General features: G+C 43.9%; 1 protein-coding gene across 1 annotated transcript in view; it reads right to left on the bottom strand.

Annotated features, from left to right (window-relative positions):
- The window catches only part of PTPRB (protein tyrosine phosphatase receptor type B), a 471,570-nt gene that overhangs the window by 298,713 nt on the left and 147,700 nt on the right, over nucleotides 1–25,157 (bottom strand). The gene's annotated exons all lie outside the window — the stretch shown is intronic.

Genomic DNA, 25,157 nt, shown 5'->3' with positions numbered 1-25,157 from the left:
TATTATTATATGCTGCGTTTTTACTCTTCATAAAACCAGCCTCACCCAAAAGGACTGACTCTCTCTGGTCCAGCGCCTCTTTCCCAGCGAGGCGCTGCCAAGGAATGCTGGCATTGGGCTATCTTTTATCCGAGCCCGGCCGCTCTGCGGTCCTCTGTGTTCCGACGCTTGACGCGGCTTCTGAAGTCACTGCACGCTTCAGTGCGCTATGCTGACACCTTTCCTTTCTATAGCAGCGTGGCGGTGTGCACTGTCCAGCAGCCTGTGCTGAATGCGGTGCCGCACAGATGCACAGAGGCCTTCGGCCAGGCGGGCTATTACTGGGGGTCTGGCTACCAGGACCAATCTACCCATCCGTTTGTACAAAACAAACTGAGTCTAAATTTAATTTAGTTCCATTTTCAGGGCAATTATGCACCGCGAGTATCACCGACTGACTGGCTGGTGCAAATTGCGGGTTTGCACTGGCTCGTGGGTGTAACTGGCATTTTGCCCTGACAAGTGAGTGCGCACTGGACGTTTCTGACATCCGAAGTGATGGTCAAATGATACAAAATGTGCATCAGTGCAAACAAAAAAAAGAGCAAAGGCAAGTTGATGTGACATGTTTTCAAACAGCTAACTGATGATCTGTTGCTATTTTTTTGTAATTTCTGTGGAATATTTCTGACGAAAAAAGGTTCGATGCATTGCCTTTGATGTAAAAGTATTATTGAACTTATTTTCCGTAATGTTTCTGCTTACATTGTAAGAAATAGGGAAAGTGCACTTTGCTACAAAGCAGTCCCTTGTATCTCATTTGTAAAGCGAAGAACATTTATTTGCTCCACTTATTTCAACATAGAAGCCACGAAAAAACTGTGAATACGTTTTTTCACAGTTTTCCCCACAACAAGACCTTTGTTTGGAATCCTGTTGTAGAGGCGCGTGTGCACCGGGGCACGCGCTTGAAATGAATTCTAGCCCTGCTTGGCAGCCTTTGGAGTGGCCTTCACATTAGTTCAGGCTGGGCCCACATTGACTCCCTCCAACTAAAATGCAGCCAGTAGGCGGAGAGTGACACCACTTCCACATAGACACCCACACATAAAGTACTGAAGTGGTCTGACATAGAACCAACTATAACACTATTAGCACTACGCTAAGTAGGCTTTCAACTTCTCTGACCCTCATGAGATACCCTGGCAGTGTCTATCATGATCAGGTGGTGTTCAACCATTTATCGGTTCTCCTTAGCAGTTCTTACCTTTCAGCCAAGAATGTTGTATCATATACTCGACCAGTATGACAAAGAGACTGCCAGTCCCCTGGCTTGTACCTGTGCCTCCAGTAGTTGAATTACAACCTTCTTCGATAGCTTGAAAGAACGGATGTGTATGTAATTGTTCAAAAGCCAATGTTAGAGGGCGGTTTCTTCAAATGGGGCCGCAACCAGGACCTTGAAGTAGGATTTGTGAACGAGCTTGATCCGGTTTAAGCCTGTCCACTCCCTGAAAGTTGGGATCAGTTTGAATGATTCAAACTGTTTGGAGATGGAGCTTGCATTGGCTCGAAAGAGTCCACTTTAATATGACCCTTCTTGAAAGATTAGAGGGACTAGTGGTTCAACCTGGCATGAACGGTAGGCAGGACTGAGCCATTTTGAAAAACATTATACAGTTAAATGTATGGGATAGTGGGGGGTGCGAAATGTCAATAAAGCCACTGGGATTCCAGCTTGTCCACATGCAGTACAGAGAGCAAAGGAAACCTTATCGCTACCCCTGATCAAAATACTACAGTTCATCCTAATGTAATCTGATCATACACATCCTCTAACCCTTTCTCTTTGCAAAGCGTTATACTCCTTGTTGTCTTGGCAAGCTCACTCACCCAATTGATAAAGCTGTTCAGTCACCCACTGCTCACTTTTTTATAAACACTTATCTCTTCGAATCAATATTGTGAATCCTCCTTCTCTAGAAGCACCCAGCTGATCTCGCTCCTTTTCTTGCTTCATTCTTCAAAATTGTGGATTGATCAGTACTCAACCAGCTAACTCTTTACTTTTCCAACCACAACCATGGTTTGTCCTTTTGTTGGTATATCACAGGCTTCTCTCTCTGTTGAGATTACACTCTCCAGCTTTCCAATTTCATTTCCTCGGCCCACCATAGCTACCTCTTCACATTTTATGTGATTTATTTAATTCCTTACCCACCAACACTGATGTCTACATTATTTTCTTTGGAATCATTAGCACTGCTTCTGTCTGATCAGCTCTTTCTCACAGTCCACTTTTTCCCTTTTCCAGAGGTGTCCAACAATACTCGGCCCTCAGGCCCCACTGTGTCGGACTGTACTGAATTTCCCTTGGCTGCACTATATATCCAATTCGTGCTTTCTCTTTCACTTTCGATCTTCAGGTCAAGGTCATAGTCTGCCTCTGAGCTACCCAGCAAATCAGCTACATCACAAATAAGGTGCTTTCCCCTGCTACTTTTCCTTGTCTTTTTCCCCCCACAACAATCTTACCTTGTTGCCATCAGCTGGGATCATCCAGGCCAATTATACAGGCGCATCACATTAAATAATTGGCTGAATTCTTCCACATGCTCAACATCTGGAACAGCTGATCTTACATCCTCTTATCCATGGTTAAAGTTAAGGGTGGGTGGTGAACTCCGCTGTGCTGGCAGAGCCCACAGAGTTTTACCACTCCGTGCTACGTTTGGAGTCAGAGTAGGGTAAAACAAACTCCGCCAACTGCCGGTGGAGCGGAGTTCATTGGCGCATCGCTCATCCGGTGACAGTCACCCCCTGCTGTGCTCCCTATTACTGTAGTCTCTCATTTATGTCTATGACGATATCAGAAGCTTGAACAAAACGCATCTTTTCAGCAGAGAAGCATCCAGCGGGGTTGCCATAATAAAGTCAGGCTAAAAGCCTATATATGGTTTGTCAACAGGCGAGGGGGAGGCTCGGCGGCGAACTCTGCCACTAAAACCTTATATGAAGAGCTAAAAGAGAAGGAAATTGTGCACTTGGTCTAGGCGTTACCTCTATGAGGGTGCTTTTGATGTTCTGATAGTGGTGGAGGTTATCGGTGATTGCTGGTTGAAAATTATATTTTTTCAAATAAAGTGCTATTTGAACTGAACCAGCAAACAGGAAACACGCAGCTGCCACTTTTAAGGAATTGTTAGCAGTCATCTTGGAGTGGGTGCATTTCAGGCTCAGTGAGAGTAGTTGCATAGTAAGAGTGGCCAAGAGCCCTTATCAGGAAGCCTAGAGTGTATCATGGTTACCTATCGTCATCTACGTAAGGTCTTTGGGAAAAGGTGTGGCCAAAGCTGCCAACTTTGGGACATGGGAACCACGTTTGAGTCTCAGTGTGTGCTCATGGCATGGCTTGATCCGGGGGTGGGGGGGGGGGGTGGGGGGGAGAGGGCTCATGCTCTCTGCACACCAGTGACACCAACTTTGGTCCCACCTGTTGGCACCAGACGGAAACAGCACAGGTAAGAATCGCCAGGGTCTAACTGCACTAGCCTATTGAGAATTGAGAATTAATATTATTTTTACAATCCGAAATTGTAGGGCAGCATTTTTTTAGTTTTAGTAACAGAAGCTAACATTGCTGCCGAATAGAGTTACCCTTGAATCCAACCTTTTATCAGTTTTTGAGTGCAGGCACAACTCAACAATTCTAAAATATATTTATTGGTAACTTGCAAACGTTTCTTGCTCAGATGTTCTTCTGGATCTTATTATGTCGCTATTTGTTCAGCTCATGCACATCTCGCATAAACCAGATGTCAAAGCCCTGAGAGGAGCACATGCACCTGCGCGGAGGTATCCACAGACCTTGAAGTCTTCTCGACCTGTCTGTCCTTGGTATCAGTAGGACTGCAATGGTAGCATTCCATCCTTGCACCATGTTGGCAAGCTTAACGCATTACTCACTGCCGCCTTCCACCTAGGACCAGCCAATCTAGGAGCCAGGTGGCGTCGACCTTGCATACCCTAAGACTGGCAGAGCAACTCCGCCCACACACAGAACTCCACAGAATTTTGCGGTGTTTATCCTTAGCTCTGAGGAAATCTGTGGAGATTAACTCTGCCAGCTCTGCCTGGGAATCAGAGCCCAAGGATTGAGAAACGCAGTTAGCCTCTTTGAAAGAACAGAAAAACTGGAATCCTTCAGCGTTCAAATTCCTTCCGAACTCTCATCATGACCGTGAGACAGATGCCACAGAAAACATAACAAAGAAATCCAGTTTTTCTGTTTTTTTCAAAGAGGCTAACTAAGCCAACTTTGTTGCTTTCTCACATCACTGGAGATACCTCATCAGAGAACTCCAGACATTTCTGTTGGTCAGGGTCAAAACATTGCGTAAGAGTTACGTTTGTCGTGAATATGGTCTTAATGATTTAATACAAGAAAGGCCAAAACGTAGACAAATAATCAATTTTTCTCAGTATTGATTGTTAAAATAATTTATCTTTGAGTGGTGAATCCTATGTTGAGGACAGACTCACAATTTTTCTGAATGAAGATGGATATATACATTGATTACTAAGATATATTCGTACATCTAACCTATATGTTCTCGATTGTCAATGTTTGTTAAGTTTTTCTGTTGTTCTTTCTGTACCCTTGTATATTGCTTTTCAATGACGTTCTACTCCTCTGTATGATATATGAAATATATTTTTCTACATTTGACCACCCGGTTGATGCAATTGATTTGCTAATAGAATTGTTTTTTTTGCCATAATTAACTTCAAAAAATTTTTTTTTTTTGTTATTAGCTATCACTTCTCAGATATATGAAAATAAGTATTCAAAACTATTTTGTTTCAAATATATCCCTTGTAGGCATCTTTATCTTTCTAACTTTAATACCAGAGCCCACAAGGGTTGATTGGCTTGCCCAATTACTTATCGAACTTTCTAAAAGTGCCTTGACAGAATAGTAACTTTATTTTTGACTTTATTATTAAAGAGGATTTAACATTACAATTAATTTGAGTGGAAACAGCATTTCTCTACCTGGTCCCAAACTCGACGTATCACTTATAATGTGTAATAAGGTAATCCACTATTAGTACATAGGAAATATAGCCTTACAACAATGAAGGACGACTTTAGAAGTTTCTCGCTGTTAAGACATGTAATACTAAACCCACATGTCTCACTTTTTAAATACCATGCACCCTGTCATATGAGCCTTTAGGGTTTACCTTAAGGATGACTTGTATGGCTTAAAGAGGAGCGTTTAGGTCTGGTAAATGGTTGAAATGGCAGTTTAAAATGCATTATAACCTGCACGGGCAGTCCTGATACATGTTAACAGTGCTACTTTAGAGAGTGGCACAATTTCTGCTGCAGCCCCCTTGTAGAATTTAATTTACAGCCCTGGGTACATGCTGTACCATATACTAAGGACATATGAGTAAATTAAATGTGCCATTTGGGTGCATGCCAATTTTTACCATGTTTGAAGGGGAGAGCGCAGGCACTTTGCGCTGGTTAGCAAGTGGAAAGTGCACAGAGTACCAATGCCAACAAAAACGAGTTCAGCATAAATCCGGAAGTGAAGGCAAAAAGCCTGGGGGAATATCACGCCAAGGATGTCAGGTCTAACAGTGCCATGTTTAAGTGTTCCAATATCTTTTGAACCTTTTTTTTCATTTATATTCCTCATCAAATGCTTGTTTTGTGTATAGTATAGTGGAAGCTGAATTTATTACTGGCAGTGGTCTGCTTGTTAAACACAACATCTATATTAAATTCCTCTGAGGGTTGTGTTGTTGCACAGGCCAAGTACCAAAGACAAGCCAATGTTGCATTCAATAGAACTAATTGAAAAGTGTACTTTGCGATATAAGATGTGTCAATATATGCTGTAAAGGGGACCGGACTAAAAGGGGGGGGGGGAGGAGAAGTTGGGGCTAGTAGTAACTGTAATAGTATTATTGTGTATGTTTTTATTAAAATGCTAATAAAATTATGGTTAAAAAAAAGAACACTGCGTGATAATCCCAATGTAACTTGTAAACTCTGCAAAACGACACCTTTTACATACAAATTTGTATTTGAGGCAGGGCGCACCTGAAGTATAAACTGGCACAAGACACCAGTTCCTTTGTGGCATTTTTTGTTTTGTTTGCATAAACCCAGCAGTTGGCATCAGCGTACAGATCTCGGTAAATATGAAGTGCTGCAATTGTCCCCATTTGTGCAACGCTGAACTGCAGAGCTTCATACAATACTGTGGAATTATTTTAGTAAGTCTAGGTCCTAGTCTTTAAATGAAATGTACGGTTTCTCCTTTTAATGTGGAGTTCAGGGTAAACCTTTTTTTAAATTCAATAATGCAAAGGATATATTTACTAAGTCATCAACTTCCACTGCTCAGCAGCTAGCATTCCCCCGTCGAAGCTGACTTATTCCATTTCCCACATGTAGCTAGTTTGCTGTCAAGTTGTTATAATCCATTTGTCTCCACTCTAGTGGGGTGTGCAGTTTCTTAGCCTATGTTGCCAGTTTACTGTGAACATCTCAGTCATCTTCAGTCTGCATTAGGATTCAAGCACGCAATATTTCATGCTCTCGTGGCCTCTACAAGTAAACTTGTTTATTAGGAATTATTTATTCATGTAGACATGGAAATAAATGTACTTTTCTAGTTTGATGTTTACCGCTGTTATTCTTTTTTGTAATATTGTATTTTTCCTTTTAACTGCCAATGGTTGTAAATAATGCACTGATGCGTTCTATTATGATGAATGCTCTGCTACTGAATATTTGTTCCAATTGTTGCAATGGGTTGCATTTGTGGCATGTTTTATGAGTTTATGAACACAAACTAGACTTGTGACTACACCTCCTTTCACTACAAGGCCTTCACTCCAGAAAGCAGGACAATTTCCAGCTGTGCATCTTCAGGGGGTCAGCCCCAACCCCAATAAATGTATTTTCGGATAAATAGTTGGGTACAGGTGCTTTCAGTCGGGTATGGTGAGGTGTCGATCAGATTTCACCTGGGATTTTTGCATGGACTCTCATCTCTGTTTTGAAAGTCCTTCAAAAAGTTGAATATTTTGGTTCTCTCACTTAGTACTCATTCCAGTCTGCATTCCTCTCCCTTTCCGCTGTCCCTTAAGCTCCCCTCATGCGCCTACTTGTCGTAAAATGTATTGTAATATTAAATTCAAGCCTGATTTTTTGGAAATCTGAAACTCAAACCCCCCTCCCCAATCTTACTGACCAATTCCACTGCAGGAATGCTGTATATGTTTCCATTGCACTAAAAACATAGACGTACCTGCTTCCCACTGCACTGACACTCATTACATTGAATCCTCTCTGCTTGGATTTGAACCTATCACTTATTGATTCATGGTGCCGGAGCTTTGACTGCACATGCAAACTGCTTGTGAACAAAAGTCAAGGGCAGCTAGCGAGCAGACCAATCAGATTGGCCATTTCTCCATTTTTATTTACTTTCTTTTTTCTTTACAGAGTTTTATAGAGCGCAAACTTGACCCGAAGATATTGGGTATCCGAGCGCTTTGCACAAGCACCAGTTGCTTTAGATGAGGACACATTCATTTTTGTTAAGCACAGAGAGATTAAGTGATTTGCCCAGAATCACAGAATGTTCAGCGTCATTGCCGAGACTCGAACCCGATTCCCTTAGATTCGAGGTTGACCGTCCTAGCCGTTTGGCCAACCCCTCTACCCATCTCTCCTCTCCTCTGTTATGTTATGTTATGTTAAATGGGACTTTTATAGCGCAACGGCTACTCCAAAGGAGTGTCCCGGCGCTTTTGTGCTCCAGACCAAAGAAAGAGCTGGAAAACATAACAGTAAAAAGAGCAGGGGCCTAAAGAGGGGGGAGATTATCCAGTGAACAGCCAGGTTTTTAAGTCTTTTCTGAAGGCAAGCAGGTTAGCGGTGTTTCGCAAGGACACCGGTGTTTGCTTTTGGTCTTCTTCTTTGGGGGGGTTTCAGACCTGCAGTCGCTGTAGCATTCATGGTGATAGAGGACATGAGGCTTTCTGGATTCACTACTGTGCCACTTACCTAGCAGAGCTTTAATAAGTGCACAAGAGCCAGTGAGGCTCCTGCGTCCTTCATTTGAATAGAATGCCAGAGACATGGACGTGGTTTCTCGACTTGCCCTATCCTCCTCCATCATCAACCATGGGGCCTGAGTGCCCTTGCCTTGCAAGATAGTAATACCAGTTATAGCCCTTATGAAATGGCAAGACCGCAGTAGCAAGAGCTACCTAAACACTAAGGGGCAGATTTCTGATAACTGGCGCATCCCCAGGGATGCGGCAGTTATTTTGCACCGCTGCTCCGCCACCCATGGTGCGCCGCATTTATAATGCGGCGCACCATGGGGCGAAAACGGCACAGATGCGTGACGCATCTGTGCCGTAAAGGTGGCGCATTGCTGGAGTTGCGTCGCAAGCGCGACGCAGCTCCAGCAAGGCTCAGGGGTGCCCCATCTTTACAATGCTGCGTTAAGACCTATGCCTGCTTCAAGCAGGCGCAGGGTTTTGACGCAGCATTGACCTGAAAGTGACTGAGTGAAATCTTATAGATTTCACTAAGCCACTTTTGCTAGGCGCACCTGCTCCGGAACGCCCACCCTGCGCCGGAACGCCCACAAGTGGCGCAGGGCTTTACAAGGTGACGCATCTGCCTAGATGCGTCACGTTGTAAATGGGTCGTAGGGATGCGCCACGTTTACGCCGCAGTTGCGTGACGCAAACGTGGCGCATTCCCAACATAAATCTGCCCCTAGGTATTTGCACCTACCCATTCCTACAACCCCTTGAGTGAACCTGGCCCAGTAACTTTAATTAGCCACTGAATTGAACTTTCACAACAAGGCTTTACTTGCTGACACCCACAGAACGACCATACAATGAAATAAAAGGCATTTTAAAACAGTACCAATCTTCAGTTAGCTAAATTAATTAGAATATTTAACAAATTCTGAAATATCTCCACAGAGTGCCGAAAAGAACAGTAAGGAGTCCATGCAGGGCAGAGAGCAACTAGGGTAGGTAGACCCCGACTCACTGCAAGGTTGGACCCCCCCTCTTTGGGATCAGTATGTCACTGATCTGGGCAGTGCAAGTCTTTAGCAGAATCCCAGCTTTTATAAAGAGTTCTATATCCTGGGTATTCAGAACTTGAAATTGTTGGTTTCTCCCCACAGACTGGGTTATAAGGCGTTTCACGTCTACAGCCCTAGATGCCGAGAGACCTCCCTCTGTGTCATCTCTAACCACACTCATAAATAACGTGTAGGTGGACTGATCAGAGGTTCCTGGCTGGGCTGCCGTGGAGGGCAGATCTGGACAACGATCCGGCCCTTTAATTCTACTTGATGCATTGGAGGGTTTTCAAGGTTGGTTTATATGGTTGCGGCTCCAATGGATACAAGAGAGTCTTGCTACATGATTTGTCGTCTTTGCAGGCCGTGAGCTCATTGGATGCCCAATATATACCACATTCCCAGAGTCCCGCCATCCCATTACTAGGCCTTTGGTCAACTTCTTTAGATGATTGGATTGTATTAGCCAAAGGATTATTCTGAGCACAGAGAGTAGTAGATTTGCAAAACTGATTACACAATGGCTTTCAGGAGGGAATGATGGATCCGAATTGGTCAGACTTCTGACTTTGATAATTTTAACTCCACAATCTCCCTTCTGTGTAAATTCACCTTCTTTGTTAATCCCTTGTTTACCTTACACCTGAAGGTTAGTTCTAACTAGGACCAGCGTATGCCTTACCCTCAATGTCACTCTCATATGAGCCAATATTGTTTTTTAATACCGCATCTCTTCCTGTAGCAACAAACACACAAAAATAGTAGATACTCCGGGAATGCAGCCATAATAAATAAAACAACAACAATAGGTAATAACTTTCTTGAAAATAATTTTTAGTTTGTTATTATTCTCGTCAAATGTAGGCGCACACAATCTGTCCTTTCATCCACTTGACCATGATTCCTTGCAGGAATCTCGAGCCACAGGGGATTTGGGAAACACAAATAAATAGTCACTCTAAAATTCAACTGGACACTGAGATGTAATTGCTCATAAGGTGTCCACTGTATAAACACACTTTACAATGCAGCACACGCACCTCGATGCTTTTTCTTAAACACAATCAGCGGAGATGTCTGTGGAGCAAAGTTAAAATATTAGCAGCTCTATTGTGAAATGTAGTACTTTGCCTACACAATGCAGCTCACTGAGGTGTGTCACATACAATCGTTTAGACAGTAGACAATCAATCTTGAACTGAATACTTTTTGTTCAACAAAATATTCAATAGCACTTTATTTCCAGCGGCACTGCTTATCAGCTTTTTAAAGGCCAGCTAAGCAGGTACCTCAGCAGTTAATGTATCTCTCCCTGGAGCCAAGAATTCTTTTACAGAAAAAGCACCGGAAGTGAGTCCTGGGAGTGTCCGGATGTGTGTCTAATGGCAGGCTCCAAAGTCTCCACCAGACACTTTCCCAAGGTTTCCTGACATTTTTTTTCTCTCCCTTTTTTTATCAGGAGGAAATGGGCCTGGCATGGGTGGCTTTTGTGTGCCGGGCTTTCAGAGTACACGCTGCTCGTCGAGTAGTCGCAGCCTGTGATCATCTAAGCACATGTTACACTCAAGCGCCTACATTGACTAGAAGGGGGCGCTATTGTGCTACGGGGAGATGGCAATCTATCGACATGTTTCACAATGCGGCAGCACGGTGATTGTTGAGGGAAGAGGGGAATGGAGCTAATTTAAAACATCCCTGGCGAGACTGCATGGGAAAGGGGGGTCTCAAACGAGTGCTGATTTTCAGAAAATCCATCTAAGATCCTGGTTATGAATCCCAATTCGGGGAAATGTACCCTTTGACTACTGTAGGGGCGCTGGAATGCCGCAGCTATCAGGGTCAAATTGGCCCCTCGGGTCTCTGGGTCCCGGTGCACTGCACCTGCTATACCAATGGTAGCTACACCCCTACATCCCTGCACAAACAGGAGTTTGCAGGGGAATCCCAGGACGGTTTGTGCTATAATTATCATACCCCTGTTTTTTCCTCTGAAATATCTCAACAGATAAAACCTGGTGGAATTTATCAGGAGAAAGCTCCTCCCAAAATGCTAAAACATGCAGATTTCACTGCGATATATGACGACTACACATGTTCTGAATGCTTCATTTCCAGGGTCACAATTAGGAATAGTGGGTGTTTGTGTTTACTTCATATAGGAGATGCCGTATTCCACCTAATCAATATTTACCGGGTGCAATAAATAGCCAAGGCTCGTCTGCTTCATGGGCAGTTTCAGAAAACTCCAGGAGACCTATTGTTTTCCGATGGCTACCAAGCACACCAACGCCTTAAGGGCAGAGCCCACCCCGCCCTTTTCCTGACGAGAAGAGTGTCTGTCAGCCTGAGCAATGGTCAGCCTGACAGACACCCTTCTTGTTCATGTCAGGCAGCCAGGCACTGTACATACCATAAATGTGCAGGCGCCTGGCTACCTGAGCTGAACCGTGGTAGGCTGAAGATCAGTTGCGGCCGGCATGGCCGGGGAGTGGGAGGTCGTGCAGGGAGGGGAGGTCGCACAGCGATGGGGTTACTTTAATAATAAAAAATATATAATTAAATGTACTATTCCGCTGGCCGATTACAGCTGCCCCTGGTGAAGGTGTCACAGTCATGCGTGTCAACTCCTCAGTCCGGCAAAGTGCTTGGTGGTCCTCCCCCTCATGATATGGGGACGCCACTGATATCCTCGGACCTCGGTGCTTCAGTTTTGAGCCCTGAAGCACCCAGGGGGAACTATCTATTATCACACCTTTTCACAGAGTGGGGTACTAGGTTAGATCTTCTGTGAATTTCCCTCTTTTCTCACTATATCTGTATGTGATGATATGATAAATGTATGTTTTAATTATACCATATTCTACCAATAGTTTCTCTGTGATAATAAATACCAAATGAACTGTTGTAAAGCGGTATATCATGTAAAGTTATTAAACTTACTGGCCCCATGTTCAAGAAAAATGTATTGACCATTATGCACTGCTTAGCACAAAGACAATAAACATTGTTTTTGTATTTATTTTTAGCAACAAGATGGTAGTGTCCTGATGAAGACACATTCAACGTGTCGAAACGCGTAGACGGAAACCATCTCTCCTTTTCTGTATCAATAGGAGCATTATATATATATATATATAAACAACGCATATTCGCTGTATATTGAATGGAAAGAGAAAAACTTTTTATTGTACTTTTTTAATATCAATAAATATTTTCATGATACTTCTATCAAATTTATTAAATTGAATTATTTGTGCTATTTCAGTACCTTATTATTTATTTTTCTTTCGCCTTTTGAACTTTGCCAGTATTTATGTGTTGCCTGGGTACGTTTATTTACTATAACAGAGTGGGCTAGGGTCAGCAGTCTCTCAGACCCCGTCCTTCTATGTGACGAGTGAAGGACTGCTCATTGGCTGATCCACTGTTATTACCAGCCGCCACATTCTGCTTCAAGTGTCCTGATCTTTTTCCGGCTATGTGGTACTATCTGAGCACAGAAGTCGCGTACTCACTCAGTGTTGTTTAAATACATGATTAATGAACAAATGTATGCCAAATAAATGTATCAACAATCTATGTGCCCACCATAGCAAATGTACTTTTTTCACTTGTAAAAATATTAACTAAACGATTGTGAGCATTCTAAATTCTTGATTTCTTTGACCATATTGTACAAATGCTCCTCCTTTCTTGTGCTCCATTGAAGTACAAAGGCTGAGACAAACCTTCATGAGTGTAACTTGCGAGCTGAATGTCGCATACGGACGTCCGGGGATTACCACTACGGAAGATCATAGGTTTGATGAAAAAGTTCAACTTGGAACCACGATCTACAAAGCGTCATTCACAAAATAAAAAGGTAGACCTATGTAAATGCAGAACCGGATAGAACATGTTAAGTTCAATGACCTCAGCCTTTGATTCCAATTTCCACAGTAGGAACTAGTTAACATCAAGGATGTGTTTCACATACATATCTGGGAAGTGCGCCTCAGTATGAGCACAAGACACTGGCATAGTCAATACAATGTTCTAGGCACAACTCAACATTTCCACTCTGGACAAAATTCTGTCCAGCTTTTTACGTTTCTGAAAACAACAAATAGAGTAAGCCCTTTATTTGCCAGTGGAGCGTTTTTACAAAGTGAATTCCAACAAGCAGTAAACCCTGTTAATCTGAATGTCCTGAAAGCATGGAATTTCCTATAGCAGTGACTGCGATTCCTGAACATTAATGCCGGTATTCCAGAAGTTCCAGAAACAAGTACAGAATCTCAGATACGCTTCACATAATTAAAGAACACAAGAGACCGAAAAATAGTCAAATAAAAGAGATCACAGGAGGTGCTGGGGTGCGCGGGCAACCTTAACCTGAACTTTTGATATGTACCCAACCACAAGAGGTTCAGTAAACATTTGAGAGCAGAAATATTTGGATATGCCCCTAATTGAATTCTACGTAGAAAAGGGCTTACAGTGTAAAAATGCTGCATTTGGGGCCAGATGTGTGAAGCCTTTTTGTGGTGGCAAAGGGTTTGAATAGCAGAATTGGGACATATTCAACCGCAAATTACTAAATTGTGATTTGTTAAGTCATTACCAAATCGCAATTTAGGTTTGCAACCAAATACCAATTCTATGTCAGTCCACGGAGGCTCTGATTAGGCTTCTCTATTCTTTACTGACAAAAACAGCAGCCAATAAAAACTTTAAACTGGCATGACCCCGGAAGGACAACCCCCTCCAACAGTCTGCACCAATCACTGTCCAGTCCACAACATAATAGTCCATGTGAACCATACGACCTTCTCTTTCTTTGCTGCTGCAGCAGCGAGTTAAGTGCCTTTCCCTTATTTGCATTAGCGTATGGGAATCTATGGTATATTGTGGTTTATTGTAGTTTATTACGTTTCATATGGATGATGTGATGTGGCGTTTGTACGCTGTGTGCTGAAGCGTCGGATATCGATTTTTATTTTTTGCCGCAGCGCGAGTGTGCGATAGCGCGTTAGAGCGCGATAGGGGGCGGTGGAGCAGGAGGAGGCAGACGCGGGCTGACCGTGCACAGAGAGCAGTCGAGTTCGGGGCCTCAACGTGACGCGCATGTGCGAAGAGCCAAGTTTCACTTTTAGTTACCGGCTCCGCCCGAGTTGCGCGTCGGCAGACTGCATAAATCTCTGGCCTCATAGCGAACGCTGACTGGAGCGTGTCCGGATAAGAGCCTGGCTCTAGTGGAGTCTTGTGGTGTGCATAGGGGTCTCCTTCCACCTGAAATAATCAGCCTCTGTGGTGTGTTGGCAACTGGAGTTGCAGTGTGTGTTAATGAGAGGCACCCTTGGGATTCTCCCCCCTTTGTGAATCTCCTCCAATCCTTCAAGCATTATAGCTATGGCGTACTACGCCGAGGAGGGCAACCAGTGGGTTGAATTTAACGAATAAGGAGAGTATGAGCCTGAGGAAGATCAGCTGGAGGAGAAGCTTGGTGAAGCCCTGGATACCCACGACCAGGGGTCAGTTAGTAAAGCCCTGATTATGGCGCTAAAGCCTTTTACTAAACCCCTTCACAACTATGGCAAGAGGAAGTTTAAATCTACCCACAGGGGTGACACCTTTGCTCATGCCTCGGCCCAAAAGCTAGCGCAGATGGCCAAGAAGGTTATGAAGGATCATGGCTCTATGGCTAATAGAACTTCTGGAGATTCTTCCACGTCCCCACCGGCTACCTCGGAATCGGAGGTTGAATCAGTGGTTTCTAAAAAGAGGTCTAAAAAGGTGAAACATACAGCGTATAAAGCAGACGATAGTCAGGTACCCAAGAACCTCTTGTTTGACCCCAATAGTATAATACACCCTAGATCTACTGAGTGGGTGCCTTGCCCTGAAGTTGCGCATTATGTGAATAACAACTTGCGCCAGGGTTTTGAAAGCGGGGTGAGGACCACGTTACGGTCGGAATGTCCCAGACCCTCCTTGACGGGTAAGGTAGCGGATACCCCAGACTTAGACCCCAACATGGCAGGGTTCATGAGAAAGTTCGCAAAAGAACCGAAAAAAGGACTAGACAGAGCGTGGCGAGGATGCCAGGACAAGCTACTGGATGTCTCTGGACCTCTTACTAAGATCCTGGAAGCTGCGGTCCAGGCTAAAGAGAAGAATGTGCTGATGTCATGGAGTGGGCCCAACGTGCCATGTGCTTCCTGGGGAATGCGAATGTGGCTTTGTCCACGGAGCGGAAACGCTCATTCCTCATGAGAATTGATTCCCAATTGGCGGAGATGGCCACCACAGAACCAGATTCTCTGGCTAATGGCATGCTCTTTGGGGACAAATTTGTAAAGGAGATGGGCAAGTACGTAGCCACCTTTTCCGCGTTGGATAAGGCACACCAGTGTTTTTGACAGGGCTGGCCGTCAACGAGGTTGAGGGTCAAGCCGAGGTTTCAGGCAGACCTCGCGTGGAGCGGAGCAGCGAGGCAGAGGCTATCAGAGATCCAATTTCTATCCCTCCCGCAATTGGGGAGGTCGAGGCAGAGGACAGAAAGGTGCCTATCGAGGCCAACAGAACAACTCAGGAGACAACTCCTATTCAGGTACGGGTTCTATGTGCATCAGAACACAAAGTGGGAGGCAGACTGGCTCTCATTTTTCACGGGTGGCGAGAGCTTACTTCCGATCCATGGGTGCTACAAACAGTACAAGGTTATCGCATAGAGTTCTATGCCTCCCCCGCGCAGCGACAAGCACCCGCTCCCCTGCATTTTTCCCTACCAGAGCAGAGTTTCATAGACGCAGAGGTGCTTTCATTGCTCCAAAAAGGAGCGATTGTGGAGACGGTTCCCTACGCTCAGGGCTTTGTGAGCACCGTCTTCATGGTCCCCCAAAAAGACCAGGGATATCGGCTAGTTTTAAACCTCAGGGAATTCAACGCCTGGGTAGTGTATCGGCACTTCAAAATGGAAGGCATACACATGCTGCGTGACATCTTGCTAGAACAAGATTGGATGGAGCGTCTGGAATTAAAGGACGCTTACCTGGCTGTGCCCATTTTCCCTCCGCATCGACGGTTTCTACAATTTCAGTGGCGCAACCGGTGGTTCGAGTTTTCCGCCATGCCCTTTGGCCTTTCTTCCGCTCCCTGGTGTTTCACCAAACTGATGAGACCGATTGTCCAGAGGTTGCGAGAAAGAGGTGTAAGACTGATCATTTATCTAGACGATATCCTGATTTTGGGTTCGTCGCCGGAGATGGTGTCTCTCCATCTGTCTTGGACGATTCAACTCCCTCAGGAATTGGGGTTCCTGCTAAATTCGCAGAAGTCAATCTTGATACCTTCTCAGGTAATGGAGTTCCTGGGTTTCCAGGTCGACTCGGTAAAGTCTCAGTTACTCTTACCTCTCAAGAAGAGGGTGGCGAACAGGAAGGAGTTAAGGAGAGCGCTTGCCTCTCCGACAATCTCCTTGAGGTCTTTAGCGCGACTGGTAGGTCTGCTAGCCTCTTCCATTCAGGCGATATTTCCGGGCCCTTTGCACTACAGAGCCCTGCAACGGTTGAAGATATTGCATCTCCGCAAAGCTTGACTTATGCCCAGCAGGTTTCCCTTTCAACAGAGGCACGTACGGAGATGAACTGGTGGTTAGAACATATGGATGCGTGGAATGGCAAGGCCATTTTTGCAGCGACACTAGAGGTAGTGATAGAGTCGGATGCCAGCCGCTGGGGCTGGGGATCCCGATGCGGATCAGTGGAGACGGGAGGTCGTTGGTCTCGCGAAGAACTGAGTCTCCACATCAACTGCCTGGAACTCCTGGCGGGTTCCTTCGCGGTTCTCACTTTATCTCCACAGCAGGTTTCTTGCTGCATTCTCCTACGCATGGACAATGTGTCAGCAGTACGGTATATAAATCGCCTCGGAGGCACCAGGTCACGTCTCCTGGAGGAGATAGCCAAGGACTTTTGGCATTATTGCCTGGCTCATAAAATATCGGTGACGGCGGAGTATATTCCGGGATCTGTCAACGTGACAGCGGATTGGAATTCTCTGTATTTGAGGGATGCAAGCGATTGGATGCTGCATCCCAGGATTTTCAGGGCGCTGGACCTCAAATGGGGTCCATGTGTGATAGATCTGTTTGCCTCACGACTCAACAGACAACTGCCCCAGTTTTACAGTTGGTGTCCGGATCCCTTGGTGATCAGCTCGGACGCCTTTCTTCAGTCATGGACGACGGGCATTCTATATGCGTTTCCGCCATTTGTCATGATCCCGAGGGTTCTGGCTCAAGTTCGGTGGCAGAAGGTGGAGATGATCTTGATCTCTTCATGTTGGAAAGCACAGGCGTGCTTTCCGGTAGCAATGAGTCTCGCATGTGCATCGCCGGTGCGAATCTCATCGTTTCCAGACATTCTTACGGACCCGGTGGGCCTTCAACATCCGTTGGTCCTGCAGGATCAGTTGCCTCCCATGGCATGGAGACTTTCCGGCGCCGTTGGCAAGTGCCGGGAGTTTCACAAGACACTCTCTTTTTCTTATCACAGGCATGGGCACCCTCCACCCACAGGCGTTATGAGTCAGCTTGGAGATGATGGGTTGGTTGGTGTACTGAACGACAGGGAGATCCGATGGGATCCGATATACATATGATAGTAAATTTCTTTTCAGACCTTGCTCGTTCAGGCATGGCGTATAGATCGGTGAACATCTTTAGGTCGGCTATTTCGGCGGGTCATCCGCATGTGGATGGCAAGCCCGTTGGAGAACACCCTCTGGTGTGTAAAGTGGTCAGAGGTATTCGTTTAGTCAATCCCCCTCAACCCAGGTGTTCAGAACTTTGGGATGTTTTGGTGGTCCTACGTTTTTTATTGGCCTGGCGGACTAATGAGGGCCTGTCTCGGAAACAACTTTCAGCGAAGCTCACACTTTTGTTCTGCTTGATTTCATGTAGGCGAGTATCGGACATTCGTGCATTGGATTTGGCAGGTAGAGTATTTACTCCCATGGGGGTTTCATTTACAATCTCAAAACGGACTAAAACACATTCGAAATGTATTTCTTACCCTGCATTCCCTCATCACAGTAAATCATGTGTGGTCAAATGTCTAAAAGTATATGAGGATTGTACTAGAGAATTTAGGAATGATGTATTGGGTCAATTGTTGATTTAATTGCAGAGACCTTTCCGTCCAGTCACCATTGCGACTCTGGCCAGATGGGTTTCCTGGTTATTGAGTCTGGCGCTTATTGATAGCTTCAAATTTGGGGCTCATTCTGTGAGGGGGGCTATGGCCTCTAAATCCTTTGGGGCCGGGTCTCGGCTTCAGGACATCTTGACTGCGGCAGATTGATCGTCTGATTCCACATTTAAAATGTTTTATCATAAACCTATTGTGGATGTGGCCTCTGTGGTAGTGGAGAAACTTTAAACTAGCATAATCAGAGCCTCAGTGGACTGACTTAGAATGAAAAATTGTCTAGCAGACGCGACAAAGAATTTTCAATTCTATTAAGGACACAGAGGCGAGGATTATCCCACCCAGGTTTGCAGAGATGTCTTCTTGCATTGTTGTATGGATATGTAATGTATTGCACCCACCCGCAGGATTGTTATGACATGGTGTATTTCCAAATTCTGGAATGGCCGTTACGATATATATTTTCGTTTCAGGTGATCAGCACAAGCAGACTTGAGAAGAACAGCCGATGGTCTGGAACGGTGTGCAGTTGTTGAGCAGAAGTTGAATATCTTCAGAAGTGGAGGCGATAGTTGCCACGTTGGCTTCCGTTCTTGGTTTGGACTGATGGTAAAATCGCAAAGAAAGAGAAGGTCGTATGGTTCACATGGACTATTATGTTGTGGACTGGACAGTGATTGGTGCAGACTGTTGGAGGGGGTTGTCCTTCCGGGGACATGCCAGTTTAAAGTTTTTATTGGCTGCTGTTTTTGTCAGTAAAGAATAGAAAAGCATATTCCTCGCCTCCGTGTCCTTAATAGAATTGAAAATTCTTTGTCGGGTCTGCTAGACAATTTTTCATTCAGTATCATTTTTCATGAGTTAGGTTGAATTGCGACCCACTGGGAATAGCGGACAGTATTTTGCGACAAGTTCTTAGTACATTTGTCACTTGGTCTTTTACTGTGCACAAATGGACTTGAGGATTCCTACCTGTTTTCAAGCTGTATTTTCTCTCAAGTGCTTTGAAGTACTTCAAAGGCAACATGCAGTGCTTTCTAATCCTCCTTAATAAATACCTATTAAGTGCACAGTTAGATTGAGAACAAGGAGAGAGTCTGGTGCTTTTTTTCTTTATATTCTTTAGAGAAATCATAGGTTTTAGAGATTAAGAGCCCAGTTCACGAAGAAATTTGTGCATGAGCCTTGATATTCGGTGTGCAAATACTGTGAAATGTTAAAAAAGATGCCCTCCCATTACACAAATCGACGTTAACGAACTATCAGGCACATGCATCAAGCGATTTGGGAATCGCAAACGGTGCGAATCGCAAAATTCGGCCGTTTGCGATTCCCAAATCACTATTTGGGATGCATCAACCTAAAAGTGAATAAATCGCTATTTTAGCGATTTTTTCAAGTGCGATTGCTTTTAAGGAATCGCAATTCTGCGATTCCTTAAAAGCAATGCATGAAACTTAAAAAAATTGCGATTTCGCAATTAGAGAGTTAAAATTACCATGAGGTTGGACCTCATGGTAATTTTGCGAAAAAATAAGAAATATGCAATTTTGTTCATATTTTTAACTTTCATGTTGTGCACACACATGCCCTTAGGGCATGTGTGTACACAACATATGTGCATTGTTTGATTTCAGGGGTGCTACAGGGTGTCCTTTGGACACCCCTGCACCCTTGAAATCGCAATCTCAATTTGCGATTAGCTAATTGCGAATCGCAAATTGAGATTGTCTTCCCATTCATTCCTATGGGCCTCTAGGCCCATAGGAATGAATGGGAAGGGATTCCTTAATTGCGATTCGCAAAATGCTAATCGCAAAAAAGGAATTCTAAGGAATCGCAATTTATTTAGCGATTTCTTGATGCATAGGCATTTGCGATTCCTTATTTGCGATTCCTTAAAAATCGCAATTAAGGAATCGCTAATGCCGAGATTGATGCATGTACCTGATAATGCATTGTTGTTCTAGAAGAGATTTTTGGTCCTTCTTGTAACCTGAATTGTGCCGAGTGCACATCCAACAGCCTCCATAAAAAAGGATCAAATGCAAAAAGCAAAATTTTAGTATAGGTCCTGGCGAAGGGTATCCAGGAATGTTCCTAGGAGCTCCAGGTTTGTGAGACAGAAGCAACGTATACTGAAATGAGAATCAGAAAACAGCATTCATTCAATTCGATTTCAGGAATGTTCCTGCAATAGCACTTTAAGTGCCATTTAGAGGCCACAATAAAAAAACATAGAAATATTCGACAGCAGGTGTGCAAAGATGACGTTGACCAAGAATAGTTTGAAACGCTTTGAACAATTACTAAAAAATATAGCCCACCAGTGAATATAAACAATGCCCTGGCTGAAAGGTCAGCACATTCCACAAACAAAGGGACTAAAATGCTGAGAAAGCTGTGTGTGTAACTTTCCCTAAACCAGAAAAAGACCTTGAAGGTACATATTGATGTAAACAATCCGAGGCATTCTATTGCAGGAAGTTTCGACTCCGAGGGGTATCCGTTTCTATTGATGGGCTGCTATCCAAAAGCCAGTTACCACGTCTGAACCCCCAGCTGAGGGGGAAGGGTGATGCTAGCTGCTGGGGCGGGAGTAGCCGTGGTTCAGCTTCCCTCCTCTGCACAGGGCTCATCTTCAGACAGTGGCAAGCTTTGGGAACCTGCATTTCTGGAATGGTCCGATCCACTGAGGGAGGGTTTTCATCATCACTGTATCACCTCAGCTACCTTTACATAAGATAATAGGGCTTTCCACTTGACACACTGACCACAATAACTTGCCAATCCAGACGTTCTAATTCTAACATTTGAGGAGTTTTAGCCACATGAATGTAGCCTTTTCTCGGTCGCAAAAGGCCTGATTTTCAAAAAGACTTGGCTTTATGTACAACCACAAATGTTACAGAATCACAATTTGGGTTTGAGACCAAAGTCCAAATTGGTATTCGGAAGGGGCGTGTTTAGGGCGCCTCTTTGAAAAACCCATTAGCATGGGTATGTATTTATGTTTTGGAATCAAATTCTGGTCACAAAACCTTACAGCCAGATTCATCATTGTCCAGTTTTGTGAGTCCTTAATAGCGATTATTAAGGAATCGCTAATAAGGACTTGCAAAACGGGATTCATGTAGGAATCGCAAAATAAATTGCGTTTCCTACAGCTTGCTTATTTGCGATTAGCAATTTCCTAATCGCAAATAAGGATGCGATTTTAAGGGTGCCAGGGGTGTCCAAGGGACACCCTGTAGCACCCCTGAAATGAAAATGTAGACTGATGTTGCGCACTCACATGTCCATAGGACATGTGTGTGTGTAACATACAACTTAGAAAAATGCACTAATGTGCATTTTTTCAAGGTTTCGCTATTTACCACGAAGTCAGGCTTCGCTGTAAATAGCGGCCAAAAATTGCGAATTCGCAAATAAAAAATGGTTAATGAATTGCATTTAAGGAATCTCAAATAGAGATTCCTTAAATGCAATTCCTCGCAATTTAGCGATTTTGCTATTAGCGATTATTGCATTTGGGATGATGAATCCCAAATGCAAAAATTGCGCTCGCAAAGGGCCAGATTCTCAGAATCTGGCCCTTTGCGAGCGCAATTTTCAATGATGAATCTGGCTGTATATCTTTTACCACCTCCTCAATAGGGGTGGTAAGCCATTTGGAAATGGAAAGGGTTCCCCAAGAGACCCCTCCCCCTTTGTGAATGTTTACATAAAAACATTTTTTAAGAGTAGGCAGTGGTCGCTTGGCGCACTGCCTACTCGTACAAAATGAAACTTATATTTTATGTTTGCTTTTTAAACACATCCTGCTTTCCTATAAGGAAAATGGATTGCATCTTTTAAAAAGTAGCTTTATTTAAACGCAATCACAGACATTGTGTTCTGCTGACCCCAGGAGGCCACAGTCCTAGTCGAATTGTGAACTACTGGAAATATTCAATTTGCGAACCGACCTATTAGTACAAAGATCGGCTCGCAATGACAACACTAGTCACAAAAATACCGATTGCAAATTGTGACCAGTATTTTGAGACTAGTGCTGTGTACATCTGATTTGGATGATTAAGAGAAACCTCAACATCACGGAAGGTAATTGCATGGGGCTATTGATTATTGTAGCATGCATTGGCTTGTCAGGGTTCTCCCAGAGATAACTTAATTAAAGGCATTATTGCTTGGAAGATGTTTAAGCTACAGAGGGTGGTGGGGAAGAAATGATAATTAACTATCAATTGTCGCAGTGTCATGTGATCACAACCGCTTGGTCACAGATTTATGCATATTCCAATCTGATTGTGTACAAATGCATTATTATTCACGGTGTTAGGTATACTTTCTACAAGATGCTGCGGTGTGACTTTTAATGAAAAAGATGATGCGGAAGCACTCATCTCAGAAATAGATACTTGTTCAGGAGCGCGCCAAATGTATTCACTCACACATAGAACATACTTCAGAACATTCTTTTCATGTGATTGGAAGAGTCTTTGACTTGGATGCCTACTTGTGAGGTTGTTGTGCTACTTGAACCAGCTGCTGTGCACACACTTAGGGCCGGCTGTAGGGAGGTGCGACATGTGCGGCTGCACTGGGCGCTGACCTGGGGAGGGGGCGCTGACCTCAGGGAGGGCAGTGTGTTTAGCATTAACTAACGATTTAAAAACACCTGCAGCAGAGTTCCTTGTGTCTTCAGCTGTCAGGCAGCATTAAAAATGTCAAGATTACTCTTTTGATTAATGCTTTAGCAATAGAGATAGATCAGAGTTTTGTCTAGCGCCAGTTTTGACTCACCATAAGGTTGTGCAGAGGATTAATATGACTGCTGCAAAGAACGCGTACTGTGCAGATCACAGACCTGTATTTTATGTGGATATCTGAGTGGATTACTGCTTTTATCACAGAGATCCTTTTGTTACCGCAGTTCATAAGATACAATCCCAGTATAGAACAGAGACTTTCGCAGATTGTAATCAAAGAGCTGTATGTAAACTGCATAAAATAGGTTTGGACTGTTAGACTTGACATCTTTTGTCATGTTTCCCCTGTCTTTTTGCTTTCTGACCTCCTGGTTTTTACACTGGTTTTGCTGGTTTAGAGTCTCTGCGCACTTTCTCACTGCTGATTCAGTGTTAAAGTGCAAGTGCTCCTGTTGTAGATGGTATTATGAATTGGTGTTTCCTTGATTGGCATATTGGATTTACTGGTAAGTCCCTAATGTAGTGCACTGAGAGTGCCTGGGCCTGTAAATCCAATGCTACTAGTGGGCTCGCAGCACCGGTTGTGCCACCCACAAAAATAGCAGGTAAAAAGGTAACTCAGACCTGCCACTGCAGAGTCTGCGCGCAATTTGTAACTGAAAAGTGGACCCACTTGCCGGGCCCTAAACCTTCCCTTTTCTACATGTTAGTCACCCCTAAGTTAGGCCCAATGTACCCCTGTGGGCAGGGTGCAGTGTACGTGAAAGGTAGGATATTCACTAGTGTGTGTGTCCTGATAGTGAATTACGGCCAATTTCGTTTTTCACTATTGCAAGGCTACCTGTTCATATAGGACAGAGTGGGGAGTTTGTTTATAATATCTTATAAACATAACTGGCCCTGGGGACTAGGTTGAGAAATACAGCCAGATTCATCATTGTCCCGTTTATCGAGTCCTTAATAGCGATTATTAAGGAATCGCTATTAAGGACTTGCAAAACGGGATTCATGTAGAAATCGCAAAAAAAAATGCGATTCCTACAGCTTTCTTATTTGCCTAAAGGCCCATAGGAATGAATGGGGAGTAATTCCTTATTTGCGATTAGCAATTTGCTAATCGCAAATAAGGATGCGATTTCAAGGGTGCCAGGGGTGTCCAAAGGACACCGTATAGCACCCCTGAAATGTAATTTTAGACTGATGTTGCGCACACACATGTCCAAAGGACATGTGTGTGTGTAACATCCAACTTAGAAAAATGCATTAAAGTGCATTTTTCTAAGTTTTCGCTATTTACCACGAAGTCAGACTTTGCGGTAAATAGCGGCCAAAAATAGCGATTTCGCAATTTTGAAATGCTTCTTGAATTGCATTTAAGGAATCTCTAATTGAGATTCCTTAAATGCAATTATTCGCAAATATGCGATTTCTATAAATGCGATTTTTGCATTTGGGATGATGAATCGCAAATGCAAAAATAGCGCTCGCAAAGGGCTTGTCATATGGATACTTCATTACATATATTGCGTTAAGCTAGCATGAGTGTATTACATGTCTAACAGCCATTTTTCCTTCGGCTTCAGTTTTGCACACGACACCTACTTGTTGTTGTCGCTTTCACCCTAGAAGCGGTGATGTGATTTATTTGAGAATAATATGTTATTACTATGCTATCAGCTTTGCTTGGTACACTTGGTACAACTGTCTGCACACTGAGAGCTGCACACTCTAAGAATAACCTAACACAAGGTTGCTGGGAGGCCAGATCCTCGCACCACATTAGACATAACACTAATAATGTTGCTGCCAACATTGGGCTCTACGCTGGTTTAAGATAGAGTTACAGGGAATGAATCAACACACTTGGTGCTGCGCATGAAGAGAGCTGGTAGCTGTTGATGTGATCTACTCCAACTGACATTTAGAGGTATGGGCCCGCCCTGCTAAAACCCGAATGAGACCTTCTTAGATATAATATAATATGCTAAATAGGGTGCGCAAAATATAGGTGATACAGGTTTCAATAGATTTTGCATTGTAACATGCTATCACCTTTTGCTTACTATGGATTAGTGACTATGCTGATAACTCTGATTTCGATAATATGCATTTTGGTACTATACAAGATACTG

The sequence above is a fragment of the Lissotriton vulgaris genome, chromosome 1_1 (genome assembly GCF_964263255.1).
Source record: "Lissotriton vulgaris chromosome 1_1, aLisVul1.2, whole genome shotgun sequence".
Classification (NCBI taxonomy): domain Eukaryota; kingdom Metazoa; phylum Chordata; class Amphibia; order Caudata; family Salamandridae; genus Lissotriton; species Lissotriton vulgaris.
The sequence above is the reverse complement of the archived record's forward strand: the minus strand, read 5'-3'. Positions and strand labels throughout refer to the sequence as shown.